This window comes from Phyllostomus discolor, chromosome 14 (assembly GCF_004126475.2).
Source record: "Phyllostomus discolor isolate MPI-MPIP mPhyDis1 chromosome 14, mPhyDis1.pri.v3, whole genome shotgun sequence".
Taxonomy (NCBI): domain Eukaryota; kingdom Metazoa; phylum Chordata; class Mammalia; order Chiroptera; family Phyllostomidae; genus Phyllostomus; species Phyllostomus discolor.
The window spans coordinates 49,135,664-49,155,547 of NC_040916.2; the positions used below are offsets into that span (position 1 = coordinate 49,135,664).

Consider the following 19,884-nt stretch of genomic DNA (forward strand, 5'->3'; position numbering starts at 1 on the left):
TAAATGTACAGATGGAAAACCAGCTTCTTTAAAGGAAGGTTTTACAATACCCAATAACAGACTAAATAAGAAATTAGGAGGCAGACTGAGCTCACTCTTACTCTGTACATTTTCCCAAAGCTAGAAATGAATATCCTGATAATAGGAAAGAAGCTCCATGTCTTTTGATAACTCATCCATCATTTTATAAATTTGTGGTATTTTTTTTTACCCTTGTATTGTCCTCCACAATGGATATCTAGGAATGACCATTCTGGCTATCTTTTCACAGTAATCATGTAGAAACAGGCACTCTGGCTAACTTCATATAAAATGAGTGTTCTGATCTCTGTGACACAATCAAAGAACTATCTAATAGATAATAAAGAGCAATTTGTTCATTGTAATCTTATTTTTTTTCTCCATGTCTTGATTAGTTAGTACTTGCTAGATTGTCTTAGTCAGAAAAGTATTTATTCCTGAAATTATCAAATGATTCAGTTCCATCATTCTTAATTAAATTCTTCGAAGTGTCAAGACTAGCCCACAATTCAGTCTAACTTCAACTACCCTGGTAATCTCATCAAGTCCCATGGCTCTGAATACCATCTCTGCAATGATCAATTTCCAAATTTAAACATCTAACTGCCTATTCAATATTGCAATCTGGAACATTTAATAGAAAACTCAAAAACCAGTATTTCCAAACCTGATTAGTTGTTACGCACTGGCAACCTGCTTCTCCCAGTGTTGCTCATTTAAGTAAACAGTACCTAACTTTTGAGGCTATTATTAGAATAATTTCTGACTACTTTTTAATTGAGATCCTACATCCAATCCAAGTTATCATCCCCACTACATTCAAAATATATCCCAAATCCAACTCCCTGATAACACCCTACATTTAACTCCCAATCACCTCTTGCCTCAAGTATCACAATCACCTTCTAACTGGCCTTCAGAGACCAGAGTGTATATCAGATCAAGTCACTGAGCTGCTCAAAACCTTCCATTGGCTAGCTTACTATCAAATCTAGAATAATGCCCTGGCTGGTGTGGCTCAGTGCACTGAGTGCCAGCCTGCAAACCAAACGGTCACCAGTTTGATTCCCAGTCAGGACACACACCTGGGTGGCAGGCCAGATCCCCAGTAGGAGGCACACAAGAGGCAACCATACATTGATGTTTCTCTCCCTCCCCCACCACCAAAAATACAGAAAATATTTTTTTAAGAGCATAGGTTTTTTAATATATTTTATTGATTATGCTATTACAGTTGTCCCATTTCCCCCTTCACTCCCCTCTACCCTGTATACCCTCTCCCACCCATGTCCCCCCATTAGTCATGTCCATGTGTCATACTTGTAAGTTCTTTAGCTTCTACATTTCCCATACTATTCTTACCCTCCCCCTATCTATTTTCAACCTACAATCTATGCTACTTATTCTCTGTACCTTTTCCCCCTCTCTCCTCCTCCCACTCCCCTGTTACTAACCCACCTTCCCTAATCCCCTAAAATAACATTACTTTGACTACATTTCCTTTACAACACTTATGGCCAAATGCAATGACATCATATCTGTTTATTTAATATCTATTCCATACCATACTAGAAACTAAGAATTATGACAGTGATTTTTGACTATTTACTGCTCAATTCCTGGGTTTACAACAGCATAAAGTAAGCATATGCTTAATACTTATTGAATGAAATAATAAATATTCCTCTGACAGAAGGCACAGGAGGCAGAATGCTGGTTTTTTATCTGGCTCTGAACAGAGGACTGAACCCAGTGATATCCCAAACGACAAACTGCCCAATGGACTGCCTGCATAAAACATAGGCACACAATACAGATTCCTCAAGAGGAAGAGATTTTTGTCCTAGAACTGATTTGCTCTGGCAAAAATTAATCATATCCCAAGACATTCCTTCAGAGAAACTTCTACTATATCTTAAGACCAAGTCTTGCTTGAACCGCATGTAATGTAACTGAAGTAGTCTGTTACAGTAGTACTGGAAAGACCTTGTCCTGAAAAAGGAAAATAAAATTGCCCAACTACATTATTTTTTTTCACTATATCCTAGTGCCTGCCACATAATAAACTTTCAATAAATAAATGTTGACTTTGTTTCTGAATCAAAGGAGGTGGTTTAGTGAAAGAGATGGGTTCTACTTTAGAATGCCCTGGGCAACCAAAAATACAAAGGATATATTGAGCATTTTAAAAAGAGAACTATCATAACTAAATCCATGTCAGTTCAAAGATTTATTTCTCCACTCCAAAAAACCCACACAGCAAAATATATGCTTGTTCACTTTGGAGACAAATCCTGATTTGGTAAGAAGGTAAAAAGAAGCCAAACACAAAAGCCTAGTCTACAGTTATGCAGGAAAATACAAAAGTAGAATTCACATGTGAAGAAAGGTAAATTAAGAATTATAAAAAATGTATATACACATGAAGTGGTTTACATATACTTTCAAAAATGTATGTAGCAAGCCCTGGCTGGCGTAGCTCAGTGGATTGAACGTGGGCTGCAAACCAAAGCATCGCAGGTTCGATTCCCAGTCAAGCCACGGCCCCCAGCAACCACACATTGATGTTTCTCTCTCTCTCTTTCTCCCTCCCTTCCCTCTCTAAAAATAAATAAATAAAATCTTTTTAAAAAAATGTATGTTGCATAATCTTACCTCCTATAGAAAATATATATAAGGGAGGTCACTTGCTTTGCTAAAAAAATCATTTCAGGAAATGAAGAGAAATAACTAATAATAACACATCTATATTATGCACTTACTATATGACATACATTATGCTAAGCACTTTCCACATATTATCTCATATAATCCTTGAATACCCTATAAGTATTACCATCACTTTACAGTAAAGAAAACCAAAGATCATAAATATTTGCTAAAGATTATGCCATCAGTAAGTAGCAAGACTGGGATCTAAACCTATTCAATCTGATTTCAGAATCCATGATCTTAATCTGTTTGGAATTTTCAGAAAATTGAAAATAAACCAGGGTGGAGACTGGGAGAGTTGTTCATTAAGAAAAACGTTATTACGAAAAACAATTGTGCATTTCTGTATTTGGTTGGATACCTATTAAAATCAAAGTTTGATTAAAATGCTCAAGGAGTGTGGGGGGGGGGTTCTGGTAAGAATTTTCTGAATAACTAAAACATAACCAATTATTTTTTGGCTGGATACCCATTATAATCAAGGCTTGATTACTTAAAATGCTAAAAGGAGTAGAGTGTATTCTAGTAAACATTTTTTTGAGTAACCAAAACATAACCAATTATTTCATTGCTTTTAATCTTTATTCAAAATTAGCTTTAACTGTAATGATATACTATTTTAGTAGAGTGAACTACTACTACTACTACTATATACTACTTAGTAGAGTGAACATAGTTCCATCTTTATTTTGTTGATGATGTCTAAGTACAAAGGCCAATGTTATACAGCATTGAAGACAGTAAAGAGAATGGATGAAAAGTATACTGATCCAAATTACAGTCCCCTGAATTCATTGTTATATTCATCTTCACATCTTTGCAGATAATGTTCCTCTACCTAGAATGTCCTAAGCCTTACTTAATAACTCATATTTATCCTTTAAAGACTGGCTCTTCCCACTTGTAGAAAGGCATTTCTGTGCTTTCCCTTGTCTCCACAGACTTGATAACTTTCTCCCCTCTCTGCCTGGGAGAAATGTGTTACACTTTATAGTGTGACATACTTGTTAAGAAGATATTCCTAGATAACTCTGAATTTTTAAAAAATGTCTTTTTATCCTAACACCTAAGAACATAAATGGGAATGGAGTAATAGAAAAATGTTAGTTGGTTGAATGTTCAACAAATGAATGAATGAACAAACAAACAAACGGGAAGAAATACAGGCTAAACCAAATTAAAACCTGACCTTGTTCTACCTTCATTTAAGGTTTTTTTTTAAATAAATGTATTTATTGAGGGAAAGCTCTTTTTTTTAAGATTTTATTTATTTATTTTTAGAGAGGGAAGGGAGGGAGAAAGAGAGAGAGAGAGGAACATCAATATGCAGTTGCTGGGGGTCATGGCCCACAACCCAGGCATGTACTCTGACTGGGAATCGAACCTGCGACACTTTGGTTCGCAGCCCATGCTCAATCCACTGAGCTAATGCCAGCCAGGGCGGTTTTTTTTTTTTTTTTCTTTAAATACACATACACTCACACACAAATAAAATTAACTTAAATCTCTAATTCACTGCAGTTTCAAGGTGATGGTTCTTTATCCTTCGATATGCTTCTGCATAAACTTTAACTTCCCAACTTGTTATAACTTAGCTTAATGGAATCCCTACTTACTTGAGATTTATATCCTACAATCTCCTTATAGTGTAAAATAATTATTACACATGATTGAGTCACTCCTCTATTTTCTCAAATGTTATAGTTAGCAGCTCCTTCTTTCATAGACAAACTTTTTTTTTTGACTACTCAAAGTCTTTTTATTTTAGTACATGGGTTGGGACTGGTGGGACAGGGTGGAAGTGGGCAACCATTGCCTTGATTAGCATCAGATGTCCATCTCGATAGCCATGAATGTGCCAAAGGTGCCGCCACTCTGCATCGTGGTTTTCCCAATACCACCCATCCGCTCCCGACCCTGCAGTCCAATCCTGAGACAGGAAAAGGTACCAAAGAGCGCCCTGGCAGCCATGCCCACAGGGCAACCCATCACAAAGCCCATCTTCACCTGGTTGAAGCAACTTGGCTGGGACTGTCCATAGGGACCCATAGGGACCCATGGCGACCGGCATGTCACTCACAGCCTCAGTAGCTCAGGTCTATGTCTCAGAGACAAACTTTTAAATTCTCTCCATTCAGCCCTATTAGGCTTCTTATGTTAAGTAAATGCTTAAATTCTGGAGCTTTCATTTTCAGCAATGCTGAATTTAAGAAACTTTATCATAAGGAAAGTCTCCTCCACATTCTAAATAATGTCATTTACACCAAGAGGCCATAATATGACTACTTTATAATCTGACACACTGTTCACCTGTGGTCTTAGGACAAACAAAACTAAGTGAGAAGTATCAAGAATGGAATAGATAGAACTGTAAAACAAAAAGATTAAATCAAAGATTCATGATATATCTATCATGAGATTATAACATAAGATATAACAAAAGATAAGTTAACTAAAATTTCACTAATGATGGAATTCCCATTCATCTGAATTATAACTATCAGCCCTTTGTGGAAGGAAAGGATAGATTATCTAAGTTTTACTTTACCAGCAATCACTTCAAATCTCTATACTGATTCCTTTTAATAATTCAATAGGAATATTTACTTACTTTTTCTACAATATTTCTATTCATCATGATACCCATACTCTGTAATATGCTTCATATTTAGCAACTTAGGCATTGGGTTGGATTTTCAATGTCCACAATTAGAATTTTAAACTTCAAAATAATGTGCTTTATTCTCTTTAAATACCAAGTTGATTTTAGACCAATTTTCAGCTCCTGTTCAAAATTACCAATATTGTCTGATTTCTTTGTGGTAACTGGATCCAGTCAGAAAACCAAGAGAAACTAATAAGAGTTAGAAAATGCTTTTAGTATTTTGTCATTATAACAAAAACAAAAAACTGTAAAAGATTATAAGCCTTTCAGGCAAACATAGAAACTAACTTGCATTTTTCAGTGCAAACATCTAAAAGCAGTGAGGTGAATTTCTATTCAACTTTTCTTAAGTTTTCATAGGAAATCCGTATTGACAGGTAATATAAATTAGAAATATTTGATATAAGTAGTTTGGTTCCAATTATCATTACATACTTTATTTTAAAAGTTATATGAGGGAAGGAGAGTGGAGGGGAAGAAGAGGGTAATGAAAAAATGCAATAAAAAGTTATATAAATCTAACTACAGAGAAATAATTTCCCATTTACAAGTGAAATGAATGTACAATGAAGTATTTATGGATGAAATATGTCTGGAAGATTTGCTTCAAATAAGCAAAAGACAAGGTGGGAGAGAGGCTACTAGATGGGGATACAGTATGAAAACTGGATGTTGATAACTATTCCAGCTGAATGTCGAACACATGAGAACTCATTATACTATTCTCTTATTTCCATATATGTTTGAAATTTTCCACATTTAAAAAAGTCAATGTAATTAAATGAAGAAAGTATGCATTCCTGTCATTGACTTGCATATGTCTGAGAGTAAATGACTAAAAACTATAAAAAGCAAAAATAATTAATGCTAAAAATAAGATTTTACATTCTTCATAAGATGTTCAGCTCTGAAATAACAGTGAGGTCATTAGTTCAATTTGTCATTACTTGAAGCCATCAATTATTATGTTGTGTCAACGTCACACTGCCATCAACATACCCAATGAGGCAAGTCATTAAAAAACTGATTTTTAGAACATAAAATGTAAGATCAACAGTTATCATTAACTAAGATGACAAATCATTAGTATGAAAATTGAACTGCTACCTAAAGAACATAAACAAAGAAACTATACTACAAGTAATTTAAAAAAGAAAAAACTACAATATAGCTCAAAACAAACCAAAACTGCTTTCATTTCCCTTTCTTACCTCAGCCAGGCTTAAGGCCTCTCATGCTCTCAAAAGATAGACACAAAGTAGACCTTACAGTGGATTCCAATAAGGCTGAATATTACTTTTAAAAGATTCAGATCAACACACATAACTTAAATAACAATATAAAATTATTTAACCGGAGCCCTGGCTGGTGTGGCTCAGTGGACTGAGTACAGGCCTGCAAACCAACGGGTCTCCAGTTCAATTCCCAGTCAGGGCATATGCCTGGGTTGTGGGCCAGGTCCCCAGTAGGGGTGTGTGAAAATCTTTTTTAAAAAATTATTTAACTGGCCCTGGCTGGCATAGCTCAGTGGATTGAGCATGTGCTGCGAACCAAAGCATCACAGGTTCAATTCCCAGTCAGGGCACATGCCTGGGTTGCAGGCCATGGCCCCCAGCAACCGCACATTGATGTTTCTCTCTCTGTGTCTCTCTCCCTCCCTACCCTCTCTAAAAATAAATAAATAAAATCTTTTAAAAAAAAAGTATTTAACTGGACACATACTACTTACACATGGTAAAACTTCTCTACAGTGTACAGGCAGATCATTTTGGGCAGGATTGAATGTGGCCAATTCTTTATTCATAGGGTATTGAAGAAGACTTAGATTGAAGCCTCAACTGATACTACTAACTATGTAAAGACATAGTCGCTAGCAAGAAATAAATAAGGAAGTTATGTTCTGTATTTTAAAATACATCTCAAGAATAGGAAATAAAAATTGCTTTCCATTCTTGATCCTTAAAGATCCTGAAAAATTTTTTGTGAAGTATCTCATACATAGAAGAGACTATATACATATGTAACTGTATGCATGATATATACATACTACACACACACACAATGTTTTTAAAATATCATGAACCTACTATCCAACTTAAAAATTAGAGAAAATATTAAACTTTTCACAAATTTACATGACATTCTTATACAGAGAAGGCAATCAGACCACTTTTCTTAAGATCTCTCCATTATCTTGCTGAATCCTGTAATATGTGCTATCAAAACACCTTTCTGAATTTCTTGTTCTTTTAAAAATGCAGTAATTATTTTTGATTTCCAGTACTAGATTGGAAGTCTGTCATAAGTAGTCTGTCATCTAGTGTTTTCTAGGTGTGTGTATATCCGAAAACAACAGTAAGGCCTTTTTTTTATATAAACTTAACAATACCATAGAAATACATCCAAAACAAGATAAGGAATGCAACCTATGTCTGCCTCCTTTTCAAACCAGAAAGTTCCAAAACATCAAATAATAAATCATTTGATACCAAAGCACATTTTTTAACTACAAAGTTGCATATAAAAACTTTATAGCTTTCTAAGAATAAATAGTGGCAAAACTCTCTGCAATTAAGTCATGAAACCTTAACTTCCAGGAATATGCTTCCCTCCTCGTTGACCTTTTCAAAGGCTTTATCATACAATTCATAGCTTCAATAGGATCAGAATTTCTTCAAGGGCAGAAGCCATTATAGTATTCATCTTTGTGTCTCCTTAAAAGAATCAACTGAATGATGTTTGTTATAACTAAGATAAACTCTAGGAAATGAGCTGAACACCTCAGTCCCAAAACAAAACTGGAAAAATAAAAGTTTGAAAATAAAAACATGATGAAAAAGAATAAAGCTATAAACAATTGTATTATATTATATTCTCTACTGAATTGGGTGATAATATATAATATTCTCTATTACCTAATTCAGAATCACATACTAACACTTCGAAAATAAGCATGCAAAGAAATAAAAAAATGAATCTTCAAATTCTCTGTCAGCATGCTCAAATACTATCACAGATTCTTTCATCTTAAACTCCTACAAACATCTCCACCCCCAAACAAAACTATATTTGGGGGGAGGGGGGAAGGCTATCTAAAGATATCTGAATATACACTGGTTCTATTTCATTACAATTTAAGTCCCTGAAATTGTATGAATAGTTTGTGGGATTGTGCTCATGCTCATTTTGTACAGTAAGGATCTATCACCAGATTCTCAGGACAGATGTCCCAAAAAACCTTTAGGAGCCACTAGCACATCAAAAATATTCCTTTTTCCAGAGAAACAAAGTAAGGTGACTTTATTCAAGTCTTCTTCCCTCATATTCAAAAAGGGGATCCTTACTATAAAATTAGCCTTCAAAGAATTCCTTCAGCCTAGCCAGTTTCAATATCCACAAGCACATATATAACAACAATTCCCATATCCCCAAAACAGTTACTCATGAACTCAAAAAATAAAAATAAAAAAGTTAAAGAAGACACACTCTATCACAAACTGGCTGCCCTATTTTTTTTTTTTTAATATTTATTTTTAGAGGGAGAGAAGGGAAGGAAAAACAGAGGGAGAGAAATATCAATATGTGGTTGCCTCTCATGCACCCCCTACTGGGGACCTGGCACACAACCCAGGCACGTGCCCTGACTGGGAATCAAACTGGTGACCCTTTGGTCTGCAGTCCGTGCTCAATCCACTGATCTACATACAATAGCCAGGGCTACCCTGTTAGTTTTTTAAATACACTTATATCCTTCCATATTAAAATGTCTGGAGGATCTTGTCCTGGACAGGTAGCTCAGTTGAAACATCATCCCATATACCAAAAGCGGTTGGATTCCTGGTCAGGGCACATACCAAGATCACAGGTTGGAATCCCAGTCCAGGCACCTGCAAAGGCTACCAACTGATGTTTCTCACATCAAAGTATGTATCCATCTGTCCGTCTGTCTGTCTGTCTCTCTCTCCCCTGCTCCCTCCCTGTCTTCCTACCTCTCTCTCTAAAAATCAATAAATGTATCCTTGGTTGATGATTTTAAAAAAATTAAATTAAATAAAATGTCTAGACGATTTAAATTCCCTCCAAACTGAATAGCTTTTAGGAGGGTTTTCTAATTTCAACTACACACTGACTTTTCTGCATTGCTCAAGTTAATACATATCACTGTCAAAACAAGTCCCCCTTCATATGCACCCAGGTTGTTTCAACAGGGTCACCTTGATTATTCTCAGCCCAAGGCAGGAACAGTCATCGAGTACTTATTCAGTAAGTATTCGTTAAATGAATGAAAGATGATCCTTCCTCCCACAGAAATAAAGTTACGCTGTCAGCCCCCATGCAGTTCTCTGGTACAAGCTTAAGTGTTAGAAATGCTCTGCTTCCTCCATAAACAAAAAATAATCAAGGATACACATTCTCATACAGGCCAACCTGGCAAAGACAACCTACATTCCATATACATGTCTAATGTAACTAATCTGTACCAAATACATTATCCAACCAGTCACATACGCCCCTATCTTTCCAATAAACTCAGATTTGCCTGAAAAAGGCCTCCTAAGGCTCCATTGTATAGTGAATATACGACTGGACTAGTGGTCAAAATATTTGAGTTACAATCCAAACTTTGTCCCCAATTTAAAATGTGACCTTGGAAAAATTATCTTTATGCCTCAATTTCCTATTTAGTAAAATGGGAGAAAACACCTACCACTTTCAAAGGGATTTAGGATCACAAATAAACCTCAAGTTGAGTCTGAAAGATACAAATGTTTTATTCTATTCTAAGGTGTTAATATAAACTCAAGTCCACAAAAAGGTCAAGCATTTTTTATACCCTCACAATAATTGGTCTGTTAAAGATAGCCTGGGCTTTCACATTTACACAATTCACCCTATTCAAGGAAAACAACTATTCTGAAGACCACAACTGGCTATGACATTTCTCTTATCCGTGATCCCACACATACATACTATATAGTATGTCTAAAAATACTACTGCCCTGACCGCTCTTTCCCAACAAGTAACAAGGCACTCCCGAACCCTAAAATACACACACGCACACATCAACCAGCAGGGAACACCCCAAGTTTTATTTCAAAAACGGACTATAAGGGGGACTCCATTACCCTTATACAAATACAAGCAAACTCTCCCGGAACACTTTCCTTCGTTACATACATACCCAAACAGCCTCTGTACACCAACAGACCATCTGTCTTCTAGACGAAAAACATGTCTTTCCATGTACAAACTAATCAGTAACATTTATTAAACTTAAAACAGTGAGATCACCCTGTCGTTCCTACATACACTTCAGCGTGTCAGGGACACCACAGTCCTAAGCATACAGGTAAACTACCCTCAGAAGATCACCTCTCCTGCCACTCTTATCCCTCTGACAGACACAAACTGGACCTTGGGGGATGCTCCAATCCTGCCTGCACAACACACAAACTAAACCTGTCAGGGACACAGCCGACTCCGCCTCCACTCGCTTACTTTCCCGCCCCTCTCCCCCAAGCCAGCAGCCCGCCAGTCAGGGACACCCCTTCGCCTCCGCCAGGAGGGACTTCCCGGTTAGCTCAGGATCCCCTTCCCTACTCTCCCCTCCCCCATCCTTACCACCAGTGTCCGGGAGGTACAGGTCCGGGAGATGACAGGAGCGCCCAGGAAGCCAAGCATTGAGTAGCTGAGGAAGTACTTAGGCCTCAAGGCCTCCCCAGGCGGTAGTACTCACCGTGTCAGAGGCCGAGGCCGAGAGAGATGAGAGTGCAGGGAAGTGGGGAAGAGGGGACGGCCGCCACCAGGCTCCTCTGCTTCCCTTGGTCCACGGCGAATCCCTCCCGCTTGTCAAGAGGCAACCAGCGGGTGAGCGAACTGGCGGAAATACGAGAGAGCAGAAGGAAAAGGCGTGGGACTAAGCTGGGGAAACTGAAGGGAGGTGGGTCCCGCAACCGAAACGGGGATCGTCTCCCCCTCCGCAAAGCGAACCCAAAATGGCGGCGGAGCGGCGGCGGCAGAGCGGCGGCGGCGGCAGCTCCTCCGGAGGGAGGGAGCGAAGGGCGCCTCGTGCCCCCCCACCTCCCACTCCTCCCTCTTCGGCTTCTCCCCCTTCGTCCTCCCCCCTCACCCGACTTGGGCGAAGCGCGCACGCCCGCCCACACGCGCCAGAGTGTATGTAGCCCGGCTCGTCGCTCGCCGCTCTCACCAACCACCGCCTTTGGCCGCCCAGCGCGCCCGCCAGCCCGTACGCGCTCACTCAGGGGAGCCTCCTCGCACAGTCCCCCGCTTCCCCTCGGCCACTGTCAAGCCGGCTCTAGCCCAGACCCTCACGCGTACCTCCAGCGGCTCGAGCCCAAACCTCCTCCTCCTCTTCCACCTCCTCTTCTTTCCTCTCCCCCCCTTCCCCGCCCCCACAGCCACCAACAGCCGCCACGGCCTCCGCCGCCGCCGCCTCCTCCTCCTCCAGCCCCCCCACCATTCCCTCCACCCCTCGCGCGTGCGCCTCCCACAATCCCCCCGCGGGCCTGTTCCATTCTGGTGGCTGCGAGAGCGGGGGAGAAAAGGACAGGCAAGCTGGCAGAGCGGGCCGTTATGACTGGAACTATCCGAGTGGCGGACGGAGACCTGTAACTACTCACCTCGCTGGCCGCGACACCGCAGCGGCCCGGCTCGCTTCCCCCCTCCGCCTCCCGGCCGCGGTGAACGGGTTGGGGGAGGCTTGGCGCCCCTCCGCTGGGCAGTGGTAGGAGGCCGCGGCGGCTGCGCGTTGAGTAGTTTCCTGCTGAACGGAGCTAGCCTGCTTCTCTGTTGCGGGACGAGATCGGTGTAGCCAGTCAGTGTCTGCTGTTCCCGGAGGACTGGTGCGCGACTCGGTGAGGGAAGGAACCGGCACCGGGGAAGGGAGCGGGACTCCGCACTTCCAGGATGTAGGTAGTGAGGCTAAGTTGGGCTGACGACCCTCTTGGAGGGCTTCTTTTCGGTTTCAGGGTTGCATGCAGACTTGGGAACCAGGGAAAAACCAGCGCAGTGGTATTTCTTTCTCTTTTTTAAACCTAACATAAATTCCTCGAATTCCACATCACTGTTATATGCGTTGTTTTTGTGCACTACTCATTCCTCGTGCGTAGATGGGTCATATATTTTCAACCTGATGTTAAAGGATAGAGAACCATGTATTTTTAGTTCAATTCTGTACTCGATCTTCCGTGTCTTGTATGTCCTTCAGAAAGTTATTTTCTTAATTCCATATTAGATAACATAATGTATGTAAAGTAGAAATAGCTCCTAGGCACAGGGAAAGTACAGAGTATTGTGTTATCGTCAGAGTACTGTTGATGTTGATAAGGTTTGTGGGTGTAATTGGTAGTTTGTGTCCTATTCTCCCAAATCGTTGATGAAACAGCTCACGAACACTTACTTTCTTAATGATAGAATTGAGGAGAACTATGAACTGTTAAAATACAGAGATAATCTCAAAGTTTATCTAATCAGTAGTTTTAGTTTCACTCAACGGGTAAAGTAGAATAAATTAGGGAAGGGGTCTGCGTGGGTTTCCCTTCACTTCAACATCTGTGGACTTCTAGGGGTCCAGAGAATAGTTTGAAAATGTACTCGATTGATCTGAAAGACCTAGTCAAAACCTCTAAAGTTGAAGTAAACACTCCTTAATTTCCCCTTTACCGTATTTCAATGTATGGATCAGGTGTTGTTTGCTTGCTTTGTCTTTTTAAGGTAGAGAAGAAATCAGTTTTAATCACCCAGCTAAATATTTGCTTTCCCTAACTGTGTCTTAAGTTCCAGTTCTTTGATGGTGCCCATTTAGGTTTACATTGATCTTTCTTTAGTTGTGCTGTATGTGCAAATGTGTTATCCTACCAACACATTTTTAATTTGAGGACAGGAGTTATAGCTAACATTTCTTTTATATTCTTTTATAGTCTGGTGCACAACTAGAAATGTTGTCATGGAAATGTTAGATACTTTAAACATGAAAAGGGAAAGAGAATTAACGTGTGGAATACCATGCTAGGAGAACATATGTTGCTCTTTAATCCTTATAATAAACAACACTTTGAGATAGATCACCTTATCCCCATTTTACCCATGAGAAGCCTGAGGCTCAGAGAAATTCACTAACTTATCTTTAGACTTTAGTTTGATTGTTTCTTAAGAGGTTAAATCATTTCACGTTGCCTTCATGGTATTTTTCATCAACAGCATAATTGTCTATGCTATAAAGAAAAATACACTTTTAATGGAATTCCACTACACCAGTATATAAAGGAAGTTACTTATGGTCTCTGCCTTCAGTTAGCTCTTAGTAACTGTACTGATTAATGAATTGTCAGCTAAGTATTGGCAAATAAGATAGTACTCTGTTCTTTTGTGTATGGCCCAGTACCTACCAGAGACCGAAACATATTAGGTGCCCGATGAAATGACCTTATTGAATAAATTATTTGAACTAAGGAAGATATGTAAGACAAAATAATGGTTCCTCCAGAAATGTCCATTCCTAATCCCTGCAACCAGTGAATATATCACATGATGAGAGGGAATTAAGGATGCAGATGGAATTGAATTTGATAATCAGCTAACCTTAAAATAGGGAGATTATCCTGGATTATCTAATAGGCCTACGGTAATTACAAGAGTTCTGAAAAGATGGAAGAGGGAGACAAAAGTGTCAAAGTGGTGTGACACGACAGACTTGACAACCTGCTATTTGCAGACTTTAAAGATGGGAGAGCAGCCTCTAAAAATTGGAAAAGTAAAAAGGAAAATAAAAAATTCTCTACTAGAGCCTCCAGAAAGAGTACAACCCTGCAGACACTTGATTTTGGACTTCTGAACCACACAACTCTAAGAAGACAAATTGTGTTGTTTTATGCCACTAAGTTTGTATTAATTTGTTACAGCAGAATAGGAAACTAATATAAAAAGGGGAGCCAAATCATGACAAACCTCCAAAGTACTCTGCCTTGGATTGTGATTTGTGCTTTAATTAATTAATTTTTTAAAGATTTTTGTTTATTTATTTTTGTTTTAAAGAGGGGAGGGGAAGGAGCAAGAGAGGGAAGGAAACATCAATATGTGGTTGCCTCTCTTGCGCCCCCTACTGGGGACCTGGCCTGCAACCTAGGCATTTGCCCCAGACTGGTTTGCAGGCCAGCACTCAACCATTGAGCCACACCAGCCAGGGCTGTGCTTTAATTTAAATGAGGGTGTGGTTTAACTGAAATTTTTCTTCAAGCAAAGTTATAGGCACTCAACAAAACTGCCTAGATTTCCAATACAGGCATACCTCATGTTATTATGCTCTACTTTATTGTACTTCCCTTTATTGCACTTCATAGGGTGTTGCATTTTTCACAAATAGAAGGCAACACCATTTACATCTCGCTTTATTGTGATACTCACTTATTTCCATAGTCTGGAACCAAACCTGCAATATCTCCAAGGTCTGCCTATATTTCCTTAATTGCTCTACTTCTCCTGGCATTAGTCTGCAAGCTGTAAACAGACAGCTGGGCTATGTGATATTGCTGTCCAGCAGCAGTCTTAGCAAGACTGCTCTCAGACTTCCCCACTAGAATAGAAGCAATTAAACATTTATTTCATGGTGCTTCCTCCCATCCAAGTACTAACCAGGCCCGACCCTGCTTAGCTTCCGAGATCAGACGAGATCGGGCGCGTTCAGGGTGGCATGGCCGTAGACTCATGGTGCTTCCTTACTAGGATGTTTTCTAAATAACAATATGGATAAATAGGAAAAGCTCTTCAATATAAACTTTTAAAATAAGGTTTCAAATGTTAAAAGAAATTTTTAAAGATAAAATTTTATCACCAGGATTGACTTTACATGTGACAAGTTATGGGTAAATGCAATATAAGCATAATAGTCTGTGAATAATTTTCTATTTAACAAGGGAAGAACTGAAATTTTTGTTGGTGTGCCAAGATTTTAAATTCATGCTTTAGATGTTACCATTATTTCCAATTTAGAAATGAGGAAACAGACACACAAACTTTAAGCAACTTGCTCAAGGTTACACAGCTATTCAGTAGGAGAGCCAGATTTCAGTCCCAGCAGTTAGTTTGCAAAGTCCATGCTTTTAACTATTTTATCATATTTGCAACTCTCTTTCCTTCTCCATAAATTAGAGATGACATTACCTACATCACAGCATCACAGGATTGTTGTGAAGATAAAATGAGTTAATTCAAATAAAGCACTTTTGAACACTGCTTAACATACAGAAAGTATTCAGTAAATGTTAACTATTGCTATTGTAGTTAGTTGGGTTTTTTGGAACCCTAGATTTTTTTCTTATGTACTTTAGTAGCTGAAGGAAGGGGAACTTCGAAGCATATGCTCCTTACTCCTGCCTTTACCAGCACAACCCCTTTTATCTCTTTTCTGTTAGTATTATAAATTGCTCTTAGCTTGGTAAAATGCTTATGTCCTTGTTTTACAGATAGAAAACTTGGGCTCAGAGAGAAAAAAGACTTTTACAGTCTTAAAACAATGCTATTTTTTCCTGTAAAGAATGTTGTTTGAAAGGTACTCAGCTGAGAAACCAAAGGGTTTCTCAAACATTCTGGAGGTAGATTGATATGAGTTGTTGAAAATGGAAACTCACTGTAACAGAATTTGATGCTTCAGGGTTTCCTGTGTGGAGAAATATACACAGAGAATAATTCATACATTTGGGGTGGTAAAAACAAAATGTAATATATGGATAATGTATTACAGAATTGTATACCTGAACCTATATAAGTAAATAAAATAATTCCTAAAGAAATATGCATACGGAATAATTGCTTGATAGCTTTATAAGAGTCACTAAGGGTTTGTTGATTTAACCTTGGAAAATTTACTCTTCACCTGGGTAATAGCAACCAGGTTCAGAATTCAAAAAGTACAAAAGACACCACTCTCCCTCTTTCCTGTCCCCAAAGGACCTATATTCTCTCTCTGAAGGCAACCAGTTTTACTGGTTTTTTACATATTATTCTAAATACTGTTTACATCTTTCAATAAACAGATTGGATGTATTTTTCTCCTTTTTTACACAAATACTAGCTTGCCATGTACTTATCTGTGCTTCCCCCCCTCCACCCTCCACTTAATATACATTGGAGATTTTCCTTCATTAGCACCCAGAGAATTTCTGGGATTGTTTCATTTTTAAACAGCTGCATTGTGTTTCATTGTGTGGATATGCTGTTCATGCATTGTTGGCAGATATTTAGGTTCTTCCACTTTTTTTTAAATATTAGAAACAGTGTTGCAATTGCATAATCATATACATAGGGACTCCTGTGTTTTTATTATCTCACTATAAAAATGATTTTGCTTAGGTTTCACAAAAACTTTTTTGAAGTAAACACCTTACTAAAGTTTAGATGGTTTTTATTAAATAAATGGTATTAGTATTGCTAATATTCTACTATTATTGTTAATAATATTAGGAATAAAAATCAATAAGATAAATACCTGCAAAATTAACACCACAGTAGATCAGATTGTTTTGTGTGTATCTTTGTCTTTATTTTTATGCATCTCCACTTCAGAATCATAATCAATGTAGAGTTAGGTTGAAATCAATATATGTATACCACTGAGCTCTAAAATTCTAGGGTGTTGACCCTGGGCATATGTGTACAATGAACATGCCTCTTGTTTTAAAGATTTTATTTATTTATTTATTTATTTTTAGAGAGAGGAAGGGAGGGAAAAAGAGAGGGAGAGAAACGTGAGTGTGTGGTTGCTTCTTGAACGCCACCTACTGGGTTCCTGGCCTGTGCCCAACCCGGGCATGTGCCCTGACTGGGGATCCAACTAGCTACCCTTTGGTTTGCAGGCTGGCACTCATTCCACTGAGCCACACCATCCAGAGCTAAACATGCCTTTTGTGAATCTTTTAGAGACCTTTTAGATGTTCTTACCAGTCTGGAATCAATTTATTGGGAAATTTTCTAGGTTTAGTTTGTTAAATAATATCCAGAGAGTATCCTCTAAGCTAGGCAGCAGTTGTAGTCCCTTCCATTTCCTTCATTCTTTTCTTTCTGCGTCAGAAGAGTTAGTGTACATTGCATCATCACTTTCTTGCTTGTCATTTGGTGATCACTGCATTTTGTTTCTAACAAAAGCCCCTGGAGGTACAATACTGAGAGCTTAGAGAAGTTTGCACTGTTGAAGTTTGTCATAATCAGTGTGTTTCAGAGAAAGTCATTACTTCTGTAGCCCTAATGCTGCTCTAGGAATCCAAACTTGGGGAAATAGATAGAAAGAGGATTATAAAATGCAGTGTAACACATTTTCTTTCTTTTTTTTAACTGAAATTATGAAAGCAATGAGTCTCCATGAACCAAATTTTTCATGTGGGACTGAGGATTTAAAATAACCTCAACCTTGGCACTATTGACATTTGAAGCTGGCTAATTCTTTGTTGTGGGACACTCTCCTGCAGGATGTTTAGCAGACCCCCTGTCTTCTATTCTCTAGATGCCAGCAGCAACACTCCCCCAAATTGTGACAACTGACAGTGCTTCCGGATGCTGCCAAATGGGGTAAAATTGCCCCAGTTGAGAAGCACCGATTTAGAAAAAGAATTACTGATCATGAGGCAATCATATCAGTAGAGAAAAGTCATGGCAGACTATTATAATCCTTTTTATCAGAATTCCTAGAATGGTAAATCAGAATAGAGCCATTATGTGTATCAAGTCTTCATTAAAGTAACTCATTTGACAGCCTCATTATGGCTTTTTGGAGAAATATGTACTGACTGTTTAATTGGTATAACCGTGCCCAAAAGACTACACGTTAGTTAAATGGGTTGAAATTCCCTTAACCATTTACATCTATCCTGTAGTTCTCACTCTTGGTTGCACATTGGCATCAGCTGGGGAACTTGAAAAAATACCGATGTCTGAGTCTCAGTACCAGAGATAGTGATTTAATTGGTCTGAGTTACAATCTGGGCATTAGAAGTTTTCATTATACCTAGGTATTTCTAATGTACAGCCAAAGTTAAGAAAGCTGCTTATCTAGACTATGCTGCAGAACTCTTCAGGTAACTGTATCCTGCTAAATCGTTATTTGAATGAGATCATTAAGGACATGTTTTTCAAATTTGTAATTTTCACAAAAAAAATTTTAAGGGTAGAATTATGTATGTGATAGATTTAGAAAAACAAAAAGAGCCCCATTTGTGGGATTCTGGATTGGATCCTGAAACAGAATAAGCACATGACAGAAAAATTGAGGCAGTCTAAATAAATTCTATAGTTAATAGTATTGTTACAATGTTAATTTCTTTTTTAAAATCTTCACATGAGGATATGTTTATTGATTTGAGAGAGGGAGAGAGAGAGAGAGGAACAAAATGTATTTGGACAGGGAATGAAACCTGCAACCTAGTAGGTTTCCAACCATGTTCCCTGTTTGGGAATCAAACCGGCAACCTTTTTATTGTGCAGGATGATGCTTCAACCAACTTAGCCACCCAGCCAGGCTTCCATGTTAATTTCTTAATTTTGATCATTGTACTACAGTTACGTAAAATGTTAACATTAGGGGAAACTAGATGAAAGGGGTAAGGAAGCTTCTTTATACTATACTTACAATTCTATTTGTCTAAATTTTTTTAAATGAAAACTTACAAATGATTGCAACTACTTATCTGTGTGACAAGATTTCTAATATTTTGCATACAAAGTAAAAGACAAAACTCATTTGATGCTGAAACTGATAGGAAACTGCAAAGTTTTTTTCATAATTTCTGATTTAGCATCTCATCAAAACAACTTTTTTTTCTCATTGGTTAACTTTATAACTGAAAGTTTAAAATAGTGAATTTATTTAAAAATTTATTAATAGCCCTGGCCAGTGTGGCTCAGTTGGTTGATCTTCAGGTTCAATCCCAGTCAGGGTACATACATAGGTTATGGATTCCTTCCCTGGTTGGAGTGTGTGCAAGTGGCAGTTGATTGATGTTTCCCTCTCCCTCCCTCTCTTCTCCATTCTCTAAAATCAATAAACATGTCCTTGGGTGAGGAATGAGTGAAAGAATGGATTTTATTAATAGAAGATACCAACACACAGCTCTGGCTGGTGTAGCTCAGTGGATTGAGCGCAGGCTGTGAACCATAGGGTTGCCAGTTTGATTCCCAGTCAGGGCACATGCCTGGGTTGCAGGCCAAGTCCCCAGTATGGGGCGCATGAGAGGCAACCACCCACATTGATATTTCTCTCCTTCTCTAGAAATGAATAAATAAAATCTTTAAAAAAATAAAAAAGATTTTTGTTATTAAAAAAAATATACCAACACACTGAAATAAGGTTCAAATTAATAAAATGAATTTTAATAATTTACTTACTCTTAGATCAAAATTAACAAATAGCTGCGCAAATAGGGGATGGAGGGCACCTAGGAAAAAATGTGATTTAATGATAAGGAATGTTTCTCTTAAG

The 19,884-nt window shown here is 38.3% G+C and overlaps 2 protein-coding genes across 12 annotated transcripts in view; one reads left to right on the top strand and one right to left on the bottom strand.

Annotated features, from left to right (window-relative positions):
• The window catches only part of ASH1L (ASH1 like histone lysine methyltransferase), a 230,349-nt gene extending 219,096 nt beyond the window's left edge, over positions 1-11,253 (bottom strand). For 2 of the 3 annotated variants that reach the window (XM_036015489.1, XM_028503256.2), the window contains exon 1: positions 11,137-11,253. The gene's annotated coding sequence lies outside the window, so the exon portion shown is untranslated. Of the gene's footprint in view, positions 1-7,060; positions 7,066-11,136 lie in introns of all 3 variants that reach the window. The other variant, XM_036015487.1, reaches the window with a different exon arrangement.
• Positions 11,143-19,884, top strand: part of DAP3 (death associated protein 3) — a 37,366-nt gene continuing 28,624 nt past the window's right edge. For 2 of the 9 annotated variants that reach the window (XM_036015492.1, XM_036015498.1), the window contains exon 1: positions 11,143-11,267. The gene's annotated coding sequence lies outside the window, so the exon portion shown is untranslated. Of the gene's footprint in view, positions 11,341-11,927; positions 12,432-19,884 lie in introns of those variants that run through there. The other 7 variants (XM_036015491.1, XM_036015495.1, XM_028502920.2 and 4 more) reach the window with 6 other exon arrangements.